The sequence below is a fragment of the Corvus cornix genome, chromosome 1A (assembly GCF_000738735.6).
Source record: "Corvus cornix cornix isolate S_Up_H32 chromosome 1A, ASM73873v5, whole genome shotgun sequence".
NCBI lineage: Eukaryota > Metazoa > Chordata > Aves > Passeriformes > Corvidae > Corvus > Corvus cornix.
Window position 1 is genome coordinate 70,019,997 of NC_047057.1, and position 13,427 is coordinate 70,033,423.

The 13,427-nt window shown below is 38.9% G+C and overlaps 1 long non-coding RNA gene across 5 annotated transcripts in view; it reads right to left on the reverse strand.

Annotated features, from left to right (window-relative positions):
- Positions 1-13,427, reverse strand: part of LOC104692270 — a 128,239-nt gene that overhangs the window by 37,978 nt on the left and 76,834 nt on the right. The window contains exon 5 of one of the 5 annotated variants that reach the window (XR_005604546.1): positions 3,253-3,288. The exons of the other annotated variants lie outside the window; for them this stretch is intronic. This is a non-coding gene — a long non-coding RNA (uncharacterized LOC104692270). The remainder of the gene's footprint in view (positions 1-3,252; positions 3,289-13,427) is intronic. 5 annotated transcript variants of the gene reach the window in all.

The window sequence follows — 13,427 nt, forward strand, 5'->3', positions numbered from 1 at the left end:
TACTGCGCCTATGGCTGAAAGGGGTAAATTTCAAAGACCAGAGTAGGATATAATGAAAAATCAAAGTTCTAGATGTTCTTGCCAGGAATAGAGAGTTAAAGCCCAGGATAGATATCTGCTGTGGAGTGGAACACCTCGTGACAGAATTAATATTTGTTGCACTTTAAAAGGAGGTTAAAGAATGTTCATAAGATTCTCATTGCAGTAATTTAAAATAAGGATAATTCCACTTTTAAATGAATGAAATTTCCCAATTATATATTTTTTTTCCCTGTGGGAAAGTTATGTTTTCAACCAGATGAATCTTTCAGCACTATTTTTTGCCAATATCAAAAATGCAGTTTTTCTTACCAAGTAAAAATACTGATCTTTACTATCACAGACCTTCAAGGGAACTATAGTCCATGTCATGTTTTCTGTCACCCCAAAGACTGGGGGTCTTTGTCTTTTCCCATCACATGTAACAATATGGAATTCTTATTAAGATGCATTACCTAAGAAGGGAATGTGGACATTACAGCAAATATTGCCTGAAAGGAAAGTTGAACTCCCAATTAATCTCCCAAGGAATTCTACTGTGAGGGACTGCAGTGGCATTTCTAAATAAAAATATTCTGACTTTAGTCAGTATGTTTTATTTTCATTAGTTAAAAGCAAAGCAAACCCACCCTTTTGGGGAAGTGTCAACAATCTGTATGTTTTTATTTTCATGAGTTAAAAACAAAGCAAACCACCAAAACCTTTTTTGGACAAGTATTAACAATCTGTATGCACATATTTATTTTTACTGAGATTTTCTATGAAGTTATAATTTGACCAAGTCTTCATACTTGAAACCCAATAGAAAAATCAGTGTTTGGGTTCCTTCTAGATATATACATACTAATAAATTCAATTCAAAGTTCCTCTGGCTGAAAAAGGTGATAAGAAATAGGTGAGTGAATATAGTAAAGTGGTGGAAATAGATACTTCATCTGAAGTAAAATTTAAGCATTGTGTGGGATTGTTATGTAAGAAGATAGAAAGGACGAGGCACTTTTGCAACAGAAGAAAATGAGCTTTGCAGGTTTTCCAAGGTCAAATTAGCTGTTGGATGAAAGGTTCTTTATTGAAGTGGGAAGAAGCAGATTAACAGAACACTGATGTTTCTGCAAACGAGGCACTTTGATGCCACCACCACTGTGAGGGAACGTTGTGATGTCATCTAAGTCCTTACTTAACCCGACCAGCCCTCTTTTTGAAGACACCGTGCTGCAGCCAAAGTGCTGAAATACCACAGGGTGGGCTCCACAAGCTACATACCCAATACAAAATAAGAAGAGCTTCTTAGGGATGGTCCTACGGAACTTCAGCACACAGCTTAAAAAATGCTGAAAATAAGGCAACAGCTCCCACGAGGGAAATGGCAAAGAACACACATTCAAGAACTCTTCCACAGCTTTCATTTACATATTTTGCTTTCGTGGGTTGACAAAGAGAGATGCCCTGCACTCGACGGCTCTTTCTGGAATCCTCAAGAAGATACTCCTGTGTTCTCATGCAATTATTGACATTCACAGGGGGCGTGAGGAGAACTTTTATCAAAATGCAGCAGGGATGCAGCTCAGGGACTCTTTAAAGAGAGAGAGTAAGGCTACATAAGCAATTAAAGGTTTTTAGGAGGGCTTGACAGATTGCAGTCTGGTGGCACCACTGTTACTTTCTCAGTTACAAGCTGGCTCGATCTGGTTAACAACAAAGAAACTGGAATAGCACAAAACCAACACTGAAATATGTCTCAGAAATCATGGAGCTTTATGAGGTTTCTTTGTTTTTCCAGGGGCAAAAAAAAAAAAGGAAGAAAAAAGCTTTACAGAATTATGTGAAGCACAAAGTCATAGTTCACTCACCCCTGTAGGGTGCGGTAGCTGGGATCAGTAGCCTGGACTCTACTCCAAAGTAAGAAATATCACCAGAATGGGTTCCATTAAAGTAAGGTTTATCTACACAAAATGCTGCAAGATGTCATGGCATCAATGGTATATCCCATATAAGGAACCTTGAAGAACCACTGTCATGGGAGGCAGCCTAATGGGGCACACAGAACCTTTCTACTAACAGGGGATAGGTTGTGCAATGGTAAGAGAAGTTTTTGTGTCAGACTAGCAATTAAAATTAAAAAAAATAATTTATTTGTAGACCGATTTTTTTTTTACAGGGAATAACTAAAAAATATTAAGCCTGCTGTTGTTTTAATGGAATCCAATTTTAAGATAGAACACTTATTCCAAGTTCTATGCATTATGAAAGAAGTCAAACAAAAATACATGGCACTCCCAGTTATGTAAAACAAGAAAAATTACAGGACAATTTGCATATGCATCTTTGTCATCTGCAAAGTCAAGTCTGAACCTGCTCCCAGCACTAGAAACTGAAGTTCTGTCATTAAATTCAATGAGCATGGATGTAACCCCTTTAGATCTCACAGTCAACATGTCTATTTTAATAGATATAAATTCACACCATCTACTGGTTAGAAATCACCTTTTCTCTGTATGGATTTACTGTCTGGTGCTGATCAACTTTATACAGATGAAAACCGATGACCTAGAAGCAGAAGAGCTTTACCAGTTTAATATTTCCTCGGGCTACTTGCAATAACTACTAAAGTAGAAAACAAATAGATAACAAGAAATACAAGATCAAGAAACTGATTAAATAGGGCAATATGTTTGTGTTTAAGCAGGCTCACCAACCTCCTAGGAATAACTAAGCAGATTCTCCCTTTGGGAAAAGTGGAGAACACCACATCCAATTCGTGACAAGAGCCACAGGAGAGGAAGAGATTTGAAATATCAAACATAAGGGCATTAATCAAGTTTTAAAGGGCCATAGAAACATCAAGATATTAAGGTGTTAACAGCATTATTAGTAATCCCCAGGTTAAAATTTAATGGTTAAGATAATCATCAAAACAAAGTTCCGTGCAATGTATAGAAAGTGGCTTCAAAGCAAGTCTTCAGGTATATGAATGGAACATTTCTAAATAAGAGCGAGGTTTGGGCACAGTGATCATATTATCTTTAAAAAAGCCTTTACAAGCCTGTACTGGAAGGCCTTAAACCTGCAGCACAGAGCCTCTGCCTTATATACATATTTGCCTTTGAAAAAATACTGCATTTATCCACTGAGAGAAGATTGTTGCCTCTGATCTGCATAGAGCAGAACAGAATGTGAGGTAAGTCAGAATGAACAACATGCACAGACACTCACAGAGCAAGTCCAGATGGTGCTGCTGGCCATGCATTCCTCAAAAAAAGGAAAGAAAGGTCAGTGGAGATAATATCCTAATCAGTTTCCCAATCTTCAAATGAAATTCAGAGAAGAGAATTTCTTACCCAAAGAGATCATAACAGTTAAAACAATAAAATAACTAAACAAGCCTTGACATAATGGAGGATTTTCTGTTGCTCTTTATTGCAACCCTGGTCAATCAAATACAGAGGGAAGTCAGATAGAAAACCACACAGAAAACAAGGAAAAATTCATTCTGAAATGGATCTCAAAAATGAAAAAGCAATTTTGAAGAAGATGCTGATCTTTGCATAAAGTTTAAGATGATTTTCAGGGGGTTTTAACTAGAATTTTAGATAAAATTCTTGCTTATCTTCTTTTTTTTTTTTTCTTTTGTGTAATTAAAACTTTATTTTCAGTATAAACCTCAGCATCTATTTCAATAAAAATGTTGACAAAAAATATCATGGCTGATTCCACAACAACGGTTTTGGAAAAGATGGGAATTCTGCATGCAAATATATTCAGTTTTGAAAAAGGTTCAGGCTGATTGTTTTGCAATAAGCACATGCAGTTTTTACTGCTTTTACTTTATTGGAAGAACTTCAGACTATTTCAAAATTTGGATCTATATTTGCATTTTTGAAATTCAAGACAGCTGTCAGTTTTCATATAAAAAGCCCACCCTCCTCTACTGAGAATTTAACAGACTTTAAAGTGAAATAATAAAAACATGAGAAATGTTTGCTTAGGCACACCGTACTTTCTCCTTGTATCTGCCATGATGTTATAAATTTAAATTTACCAAATTGTGATGATTTTGTGCTTGTTGGGTTCGGTTAAAACCTTAACATAGTTGAAACAGCCAAAAATTCTGGTGAAGTCAATGAAAACTTTGCTTCCATGACCTGAAGACACAAATTTTTACAATGTTACTGAAAGAAAAAAATAAAACCAAACCACTTCATCATGGAGATGAAAAGAAAAATTAACTTTTGATTCCTAAATCTCTGTAGTACTTAGGAAAACGCAAATCAATTGAAAACGGTATAAAGTTTAAAATTTCAATTAATGAAATTAAAAAGGAATAACATCCTGCACAGATGGATATTTAAGAAAGGAGTCATGTCTAATATGTATTCAAGCCTGTGTTAGAGTGGTTACTGGAGAAAATAATCCTTAGTAGTAGTGATGACTGTCTGTTTAATCTGTCACATTGCATAACCATTTCCAGACTGCCAAATTGGTATAACATACCCCAACTCAGGTTTGCTACAGTTGTACACCGATCAAACAAAAATATTAACGCTAAGTAATACAGCAATAAACCCACTTTTATCCCATACAGCTTTATTAATGACAAACTGAATTTCCAGCAAGTTTATGCAAGGTACATGGTGAGGAAAACCGAGCTGGGCTTTCATTCCTTTTTTAAAAAATGTTATTCTTTTTAATTTCCAAAAGCCTATACATAGTCTTGTGTTTCTTGTAAGAATTTTGTCCTTTTTAATTGTGGTTAAAAAAACCCCAACATTTTCCAAAATTTTCCAAACCCTCAACATGTTCTTCAAGTGAGAGGGATCCCCCTGACCAACTTTCACCTCCAACTGGGTGTGACAGGTCTCCACAGACAGTTCTCTGGTGCCCAGGCCAACCACAAAGAGAATTTATGGTGACTTGCCCTCTTTCTCTCTTCCAAGCGTTGCCCCTATCACCTGGCTTTGGTTGGTGTCACAGAGAAAGGGCAACACACGCTCAACATCTCACCACAGCGGGGACACGCCCTCCCTTCACAGCCGCCTCTGCCACCTTCCAGAATTGTGCATTATGGACTTGGGCAACAACTTCTGAAGGGCTTTCTCTGAAGATGATTTGCAGAGCAGTGAGGGCTCTCCAGTGAAGATCGAAGAGTCTTAAATAGTGGAGGCATGTTGTGTGCAGATAATTTGCCAAAGGGAAAATGGGGGGGAGAGTGAGGCAAGAGGTAGATGAGCCATCCCAACTGATTTGCGAGCATGTAAGACCATCCTTTACACATAAATGTGATATTTAAGTTAACCTCACAAAATGAAGTCCCTGATCTGGTAGAGATTTAAGCACATATGTAGCTTGACACATGTGAGTAGTCCTTTAGGACACAAGCCTGTTAATGTTCAACAAACGAAGCTCTTGCAGAGCAATTCACCCACAATATATTCAAGCCAAATTGAGAAATCTGAAAAAGAAAACAGCTGAGATATGAATATTTAAAACTTTGCTGCAGCAGTGGACATGTGTAATAACTTTTCAAAGAGATATTCAGAGGATTTTTTTTTTTAATACTGTACACACAGCACTTGTCCTAAATACATATTTACATTATGGACTGGAAAATCTCTTTTAGAAACTGTTCTGGTCTTCTGGGTAAATAATATTCCTTTTAAAGAATTATGAATACATATTTAACTGATAAACTAGAATGGCTCTATTAGGCACATCATAAACAATTTTTTTAACTGTCTAGTGAATATGTTTACTGCAGCAAAGAAATGAATCCAGATTATTTAAGCTCTGTAATTTATTTTCCAACTGCAGCTCTTTTGCAATTTTAAGCCCTCTCCCTGAACAAAAATAAAAAATTCTCCCTCCCTTCCTCTCAGTACTGTCCAGTATGAAGCTTTGTAGAGGTAACTGTGAAGGAAAACAAGTATTTTTCTGTGAACAGTATCATTGAAGCACCATGTTCCAAACCGTACATCAATCACTGTTGGCTCCTAGACATACGATTTTAAAAAACTTGTGATCCAAACTGTTCTGTCAAAGATATGGGTGCTCTGCAGAATTAGAAAAAGGTATTTGAATCATTTTTCTTTCTTTTCCCAAACAGAAAATATAAAATCCTAACTGATCCCAAAGAACCTAGTTAAGAACTGAACTCGTCTGTAGGAAGCTCTAAAACTTACTGCCAGACAGTGTTGGTTAATCCATGAATATTCAACAGAATAGAGATAGTTTTGCTTTTTCCTACTGAGAAAATATCTAAATACACAGATTTATAAAAATTATGACTGTTCATAGGAAAAAAAAACCTTGAACCTACTCTTCAGCCTGATTTATTTACTCAGTTTTGCTCAATGTCTGCACTGTTTGTGAAGTGTAAAAACCCTTGCAAGCTTGTCCAGATATCCACCTTACCTGTAAGCATCTTTGGGTGCCATTTTTCCATGACTATTAATTCCTTTTAAAGTAATTTGTAATGCTTTACAAATTAACTGTTCAGGTAGATTTTAAAACTTCACTTTGCTTACTTAAAGTTACATGGAGGTTTATAGCCTAACATGCCCCTGATCTTATTACTGTGAAATAGAAGATACTGAGAAGGACCAACAGTTTCCCATCTACAGGACAGATTTCTTAAAGGTATTGGAGGCAGATATTCATTTGCTCAAGATTTTTAACAGCACCACATTTTTAACAGAGTCCCAGCTTCATTTAGACATGGCAGAAAAGGCTTCCAAACATTCCTTAACCAGAAGTTCCCATAATGATATTTTATAGCCATAGTTTCAAAAGCTCTCAACACTCAAAGTGCTTTTGGAAATTTGGCCCCAGCTGTGAGCACTGACCTCTCCCGAAAATCTGTAGGGATCTGGCATGAAGGCATATGGAACATTGCATTTAGTCGCAGGAATTTTAATTACCAAAAACATATTGACAAATTAGAGAGAGTTCAGAGAAGAGAAACAAAAATGGTCAGGGGACCAGAGGAATTTACATATGAGGGAAGATAAAAAGAGCTATCTATGTGTGGCTCAGCTATGATATAATTGAGAGAGGATATATGTTAAGACTCTACAAGTGTTCCTAATCTTGTGTGGAGAATGGGGAAGAACAAATTAAATGGGATATGAGGTTATAACTACAGTTTCAAGTAAAGAAGGAAAAAGATAATCTTCTGGGTCTTCAAAAGAGCACCCTGACAGTGAGGTCAGGCTCTGAAATGTGGTCTGAAAGGAACAAGTTCAATGCTAGGGTTGTATGAAAATTTACCTGTGGGACGCAGCTCTGAATGCTCCAGAGAAGCCTGTTCAGATTCCACTTTCGAACTAGATGCTGGTTTGGAGTGGTTAAGCTGAGCAGAGTTCTTCTTTGGAACAGCTCAAATAAACCCATTTGAGAAAAACAAAAACATTGACAATACCTTTTTTGAAGTAAAATATAGGTATTGAACTATCCCATTTTTTAAGATAATACCATTACTTAGAGTTATAATGTATAGTTGTTGTGGCCCTGAACTCTAAGGAAATAAACACCAGTCCTTGACCATAACTAGTATTTCAAAACTACAGGATTAGGAAGAACAGCAAACTGTGACCCATGAGGTCAGGTATGTCACGAGTACCCTGGCTCGGATGAAGTGGTTACTATGTGATTTGGATACCTGTGTGTAGACATACCCTTGTAGAGGCAGCAATTAATTAGTCAATATATAAATTAATTAGTCAATATATCAGTTAGTCAATATATCTACGTTTATAATGTAGACAGTCACTACTAAGCTTGATTGAGGGCTGGAGGAAGTCGGGTGGGCAGGTGAAACAAAATGATCTGGGCTGCAGAGGGACCTGTGCTGGTTCTCTTGCCCCACTCCATCTCCCACCTTCTTGTGCTTCCTGAGCACAGTGCACGATCACAGCACACCATCACAGTACCTCTGGATGTGCAGAAAGCCACAGGATCTGTCACCAAAAAATTGCAACCAGCTTTTTGAAAAGCCTGAAGGGTTTTGTACCCTTGAGACCCCAAAGACATCCTTGAGCCACAGAAATGAGGGAACCTTTCTCCCTGACAGTCTTTTTTCCCTCACTGCCTCAAACCTCACTGTACAAAGAGAAGGGCTAAAACTACACATCTAGAAAAGGGAAAGAATCTATTTTCTGCTTCTAATTCTTGAAACAGAAATGTTTCCAGAGGAGGCCTCCAAAAGGGCACCTCCCAAGGAGATCTGATTATTTATCAGCCTCTCAGGCACTAATCCTGCCACAAGCAGCGACCCTCAGCAGAGGGGTGCCTGTGGGCGTTAGTGGGGTTCTGCAAGAAAGCTGGAGCTGTGTGCACAATGCTCACAGCAGTGTAGTGGCACCAGCTTTACTGGGATTCACTGAAAATTCCTGTCACAATCAGGTCAGATTAATATCTGCATTATGCCTGCTCCACATGGGAAAGAAGAACAGTCCATCTGAAATAATTCAAATTCAGGGTCATTCTTTTTAAAAAAGTGACTTTGGGCTGGATGATTCCAACTTCAGCCACTTTTACCTTCTTTGCATCTAGCTCCAAAAATGGGCTGTGCTGGCCAGAACTATGACACGAGAAACTGGAGAGGTCAGACAAAATAGACTGATAAGGAAAATCTGGGGCAATTTGACAATGAGTTTTTAGTTAGCTCTTCCTCTCCTACCTTGGCTGATTTTATAATCAATACAAATTAATTTTCCTCACCAAAACGTAGTCCAAACCCACGGAACCAACTGCTGCAGGAGGTCATCGAGTCAGATACTGCAGTTAGATTTAAAAAAGGACTGAATACATTTTATGGCCAAACAACATCTGTACAGTCATCCAAGCTAAGGTAATGGTGATGAAATTTCATGCTTGAGTGTGTAAAATGATTGCTACATCACTCAGAAAGGATTTTTTTTTCTTCCCAGGTAGAGGATTACACAATTGAGAAGATGCATTATAAAGAGCTTTCTGAGCTTGAGTTTTTTTAACCTTTCTCCAAAGAGTGAAAGATCAGCTCCTGAACCACACCGAATAATAACTTACCCTTCTACTTCTTCTCTTCTTAAACATAATGAAGCTCTTAAATGAGATGTTTCATTTCAGGACCTCCAAGTTTCTTTCATTTTTTTCCCCATTAACTGATCTCATGTGCAGGTAAAATAACTGAAGCAAATCTTAGCAGCTGCCAAGGTTATTAATTCACCCTCTTGACCCCAACAGGTGAGAGATGGGAGTTTGCACATGAGCACAGAGAGGCCTGAGCCTGATATTCGATGCAACAGCTGGCTGCATTTCTCATGCAACTTGCACTTACTGTACATCTGGCTTAGTTTAATTATAAAGCAAAACAAACAAAAAAATTGATCTTCCTTCATAGTCAGCAACTTAATGATAATTTTGACCATTTTTTCCTGTTTTCATCAGCTCAATTCTGTTTCCAGGACTTAATCATGGAATGAATTAAGCAAGGACAGAATATACATCTAGCTGAAGATTTTTGTGATAACTTGCAGCAAATTTAATTCACTGGGAGTACATAGGGGAGGAAACTGTGGGGTGGAATGACTGCTGAAACACTTAAAACCTCATTACCACATATCCCCACTTCACCCTGAGAGCTCCCAGCCTGTCCATTATTGTCCTGTCTCTACTTTCTGTGGGACTTTGAAAAGAAAAGGTTCAAAGAGCAAGACTTTCATGCTCCCCTTTCCATGTCAAACACTTTCAACTCCTGATTTCAAAGTGCCACTAGCTCGCTGTTCAAAGCCTGTGGACACACAGGGGGTGAGATAGGAGGAAAGGTTGCGCTACAAAGCCTGCTGCATTCAGAGCAATACGCAGCTCGGAGATACAAATGATAATATAAACCCAAGTACCTACCAATAAAACCGGCAATATACAAAAGGAGGGTTAGAAAAATTCTAAATAGCCTCTTTTTGCCCCCTCTCCCACACTGGCATTGTGTCATTATTGGTTTGGATAAAAGCCTAATCTATATTTTGAAGTGCAGCTTTTCCCTCTTTTGCAGCTATGACCAAGGGACTGCAGAATCAGGAGAGAAGCCCAAACCCCAAATAAGTTAGCTAAGAATACCTAAAGAAGTTCCTACCAACATCTGAAAAACCTGCCTTGCTCTCTTTGAGTATTCATCTACCTCCCCTTCCCTATCTGTATCCTTTTCATCTGCCTGCCCACAAGATTTGGAACACCATTAATTGGTCCTCAGGGAGGCTGACAGGCCTGCGCTTTTATGACTCGGTTCTTTGTATTGTACACATGTGGGCATCTCTCAGGAGATAAACAAAGGGAAAACGTGCTGAAAAGGGGGGCAGAATTTGTATAAGACTAAATGCAGAACAAAACACCCTCCCAATTTGCTGCTAATATCTTAAATTGCATGAATAAATCCACCCCCCTCCCTGTCTTCCCTCTTCCCCACATCTGCTTCTCTTAATCTGCTTTTCCTGATCACTACAGGCTCATCTTCTGAGGAATTTCACCTCCCATTTGAAATCAAACAGTCTAGATCTTCTTTTACCCCCCTGCTCCCATTCTCCCTCCCCCTTGCCAACAAAAGAGTGAGGTGGTCTTATGGGAAGATAAAAAGAATAGTTGATCATAAGAACTAACCTGGAGCCAACACCTTGGTCTTTCGTCCCTTCAGCAGTTTCTAAACCCTAAGCACCTGCAGCTAATTCTCATGGCTTCCAGCTCTGGTCTTGGATTTGCTGAGAGTGAGAGACTTTCTGGCACAGCTTTCACTGCTCAGGAAAAATAAGCTTAAAAACTCAGAGAGTCACCAACACACAAGCACAAAATTTAGAGCCCGTGTGTGCTTGTGCATGTACATGCCTGAGGAGAAAGCAGTCTGTGTCACACAAAGGAGCCAATAATTTTCAAAAATGGGTACTAGCAACCTTGGCTGCTGACCAACAACATGCCAGAATTACTACAGAGATTTGGTATTTACCAACACAACAGGCATGTGATATGTTTTTCTCTGAGCTGGACATTTGCAAAGGAGTTCTGGATTGAGTCTTCCTGGCCTTACTTACAGCAGTTTTGATAGAAAGACAAGGATTTATCCTGCTTTCAGACCTGAAAACCACTGTGAATTTGTGAGCCAGATTCACATCTGGAAGGCAGGTGTGTGAGTGCTTTTATGTCCACCTCAGCACATCCTAAAAATCTGGTCGTTAGTGTCTGTGCCTAGAAGCTGAAACAACACAGGCAGAGCAGGACTCGGGTATCAAAATCCACCATTTTCATTCTATCTTTTTCCTCCCCTTTCTCTCTTAACCTGCCTATATTCCAGTGGTTAAGTAGGTCTACCAGACATAGATGTGTACTTGAAATCTTCAGTAGAGGAGGGGACATGGATCTATATATTCCATGGCTGGAATATGTACTCCTAAAAATCTGTGTAAAATGTGGCTCCTTCTTATCCACCATATTTTTTGAAGATACAAGTGGTTGGTCTGGAGGAAAGGGCCTAGGTAACCAGAGTACTGAGTATTGTCAAGAAAGGTACCTGAGAGAAAAGTGGAATTTATCATGATCTTGTCCTGAACTTTTTAATTCTTCACAATAAGGAGCTCCTAGCTCAACATGTCAATTTTTCGTGAATAATGATTCGAGACAACTGACTTTTCCTTTCATGCAGGGACAATGCATATGGTGAATGTATTTGGGAGGTTAGACCCTTAACTTGAAGTTGATGGAGCCAGAGTCTGTCGGAATGATATAAATCAGTTTTTTGATCTTCAGGGCCCAGAGCCTGTAGGACTATCGGAAGATTTTAGCTATATGAAGAGCTTAGCTATACCTCTGACTCAGTTTACACATCTGAAGAAAAATCTCATTTGCAGCTTGATTTCTTTTTTTTAGTCCACAAAATGTTGTTTTCATTCTTAACCTTTGAATATATACTCATCATTGGTGTATTGTTTATATTTTTTCAAGGAGAATCATGTACACATGGCACAGGCTAATTTTTTTTAATTTATTTCATTTTTTTCCCAGAGGCTAGCCTGTGAAGGCAAATTTCCTCAGGGAAACTAAAGGAAAGGCCACAGTGAACACTTTACATATGTCAGTTCTTGTTCTTCCAAACTTTTACTGAGGCATGGCAATTTCCACCTGGTTTTCATACCATACTCAACAGCAGGAATTTCAGTGTGGGTTGTAAAACCTGCTTAAGAGCCTGTGTAATTTACCTCATGTTGATTACTCTGTGTGGAACAGCTAATGGTACATGAGTTAATTAATCTATAGCTGCCTTGCCTGTCTGTGCTAAATAGTTGCAATGGCTATATCTTTGAAAATCTTGAGATACCATTTTTTTAATTGTTACAAGTGACTTTGTGCACCTGGCAGAAATAGGCATTTAAATTACAGACTAGGTCTGATTTGAGCCCAGGGTCTAAAGACATCTATAAAGGGAAAATGTCCCTGGAGAGAAATATATTCCTGCAAGAGAAACACTGCTCTCAGCTTGGGAAGAGACAGCAGCCAGGCAGAGCAGCTTTTGGTAAAGGTGAAGGGGATCTAAGAAAGGCATCAAGCTGCAAGCTTTTGGTCTTGTGTTGTTCCCACTATGCCGGCCTGAAAACTAAAGGGCAGTGTGAAAGGCCCATGCGTTAATACAGTCATATGAAACACTGTCACTATTAATTTCCTCTAGCTTCCCTGAAAATGAGCTGAGCAAGGTTTCTATAAAACAAAAGACACAATTTAAATCTACTTAGCCCAGAGAACATCCCTGCTTTGTATAACAATGCACACACACACACGGTGTGACCATGAAGAGCCACTGAGGGGCAAAGCACTGCCATTCCTGCAAACTGCTGGGATTATTTGCCTGCCCAGATCTCCAGGTATTACCCATCAGAGCCGTGCACTGAAGTGGCAGTGGGAAGGAGAGGGGAGAATAACTCAGCCCAACTCTGCGCGATACGTGAGACCTTCCTCATTTTCTTCGTGATGCTAGAACGGGGCTGGGAATGCAGATTCATTTTTCAGGACACAGTAGGATTGGTGGCCCTTCATTTCTCTGCAGTTCAAGACTCCATTTTTTTCTGTTTCGAAGACTGCAGTTCAAGGCAGAGCAAAAGTGGCAGCGTTTAGGTTTGCACGCTCACTGCACTGCTCGGATGTGTGTCTGTGGGCACCAGAAAGCCACAGCAATGCACCTTTAAACATGACAAAAAGATCATTTAAATATAGTTGTTTGTCACTGGCTTATAGCCTATCTGGCAGCCAGTCCTAAAATCAGTGTCTGGAGCCTGACTTTCGGAGATTTTGTGCCATTTTACATGAATAAAGGACTTTTCCTTTTAATGCTTAGGAATACATTGTTGCACTAAAATAGTCACTTTTCAACCCCAGCT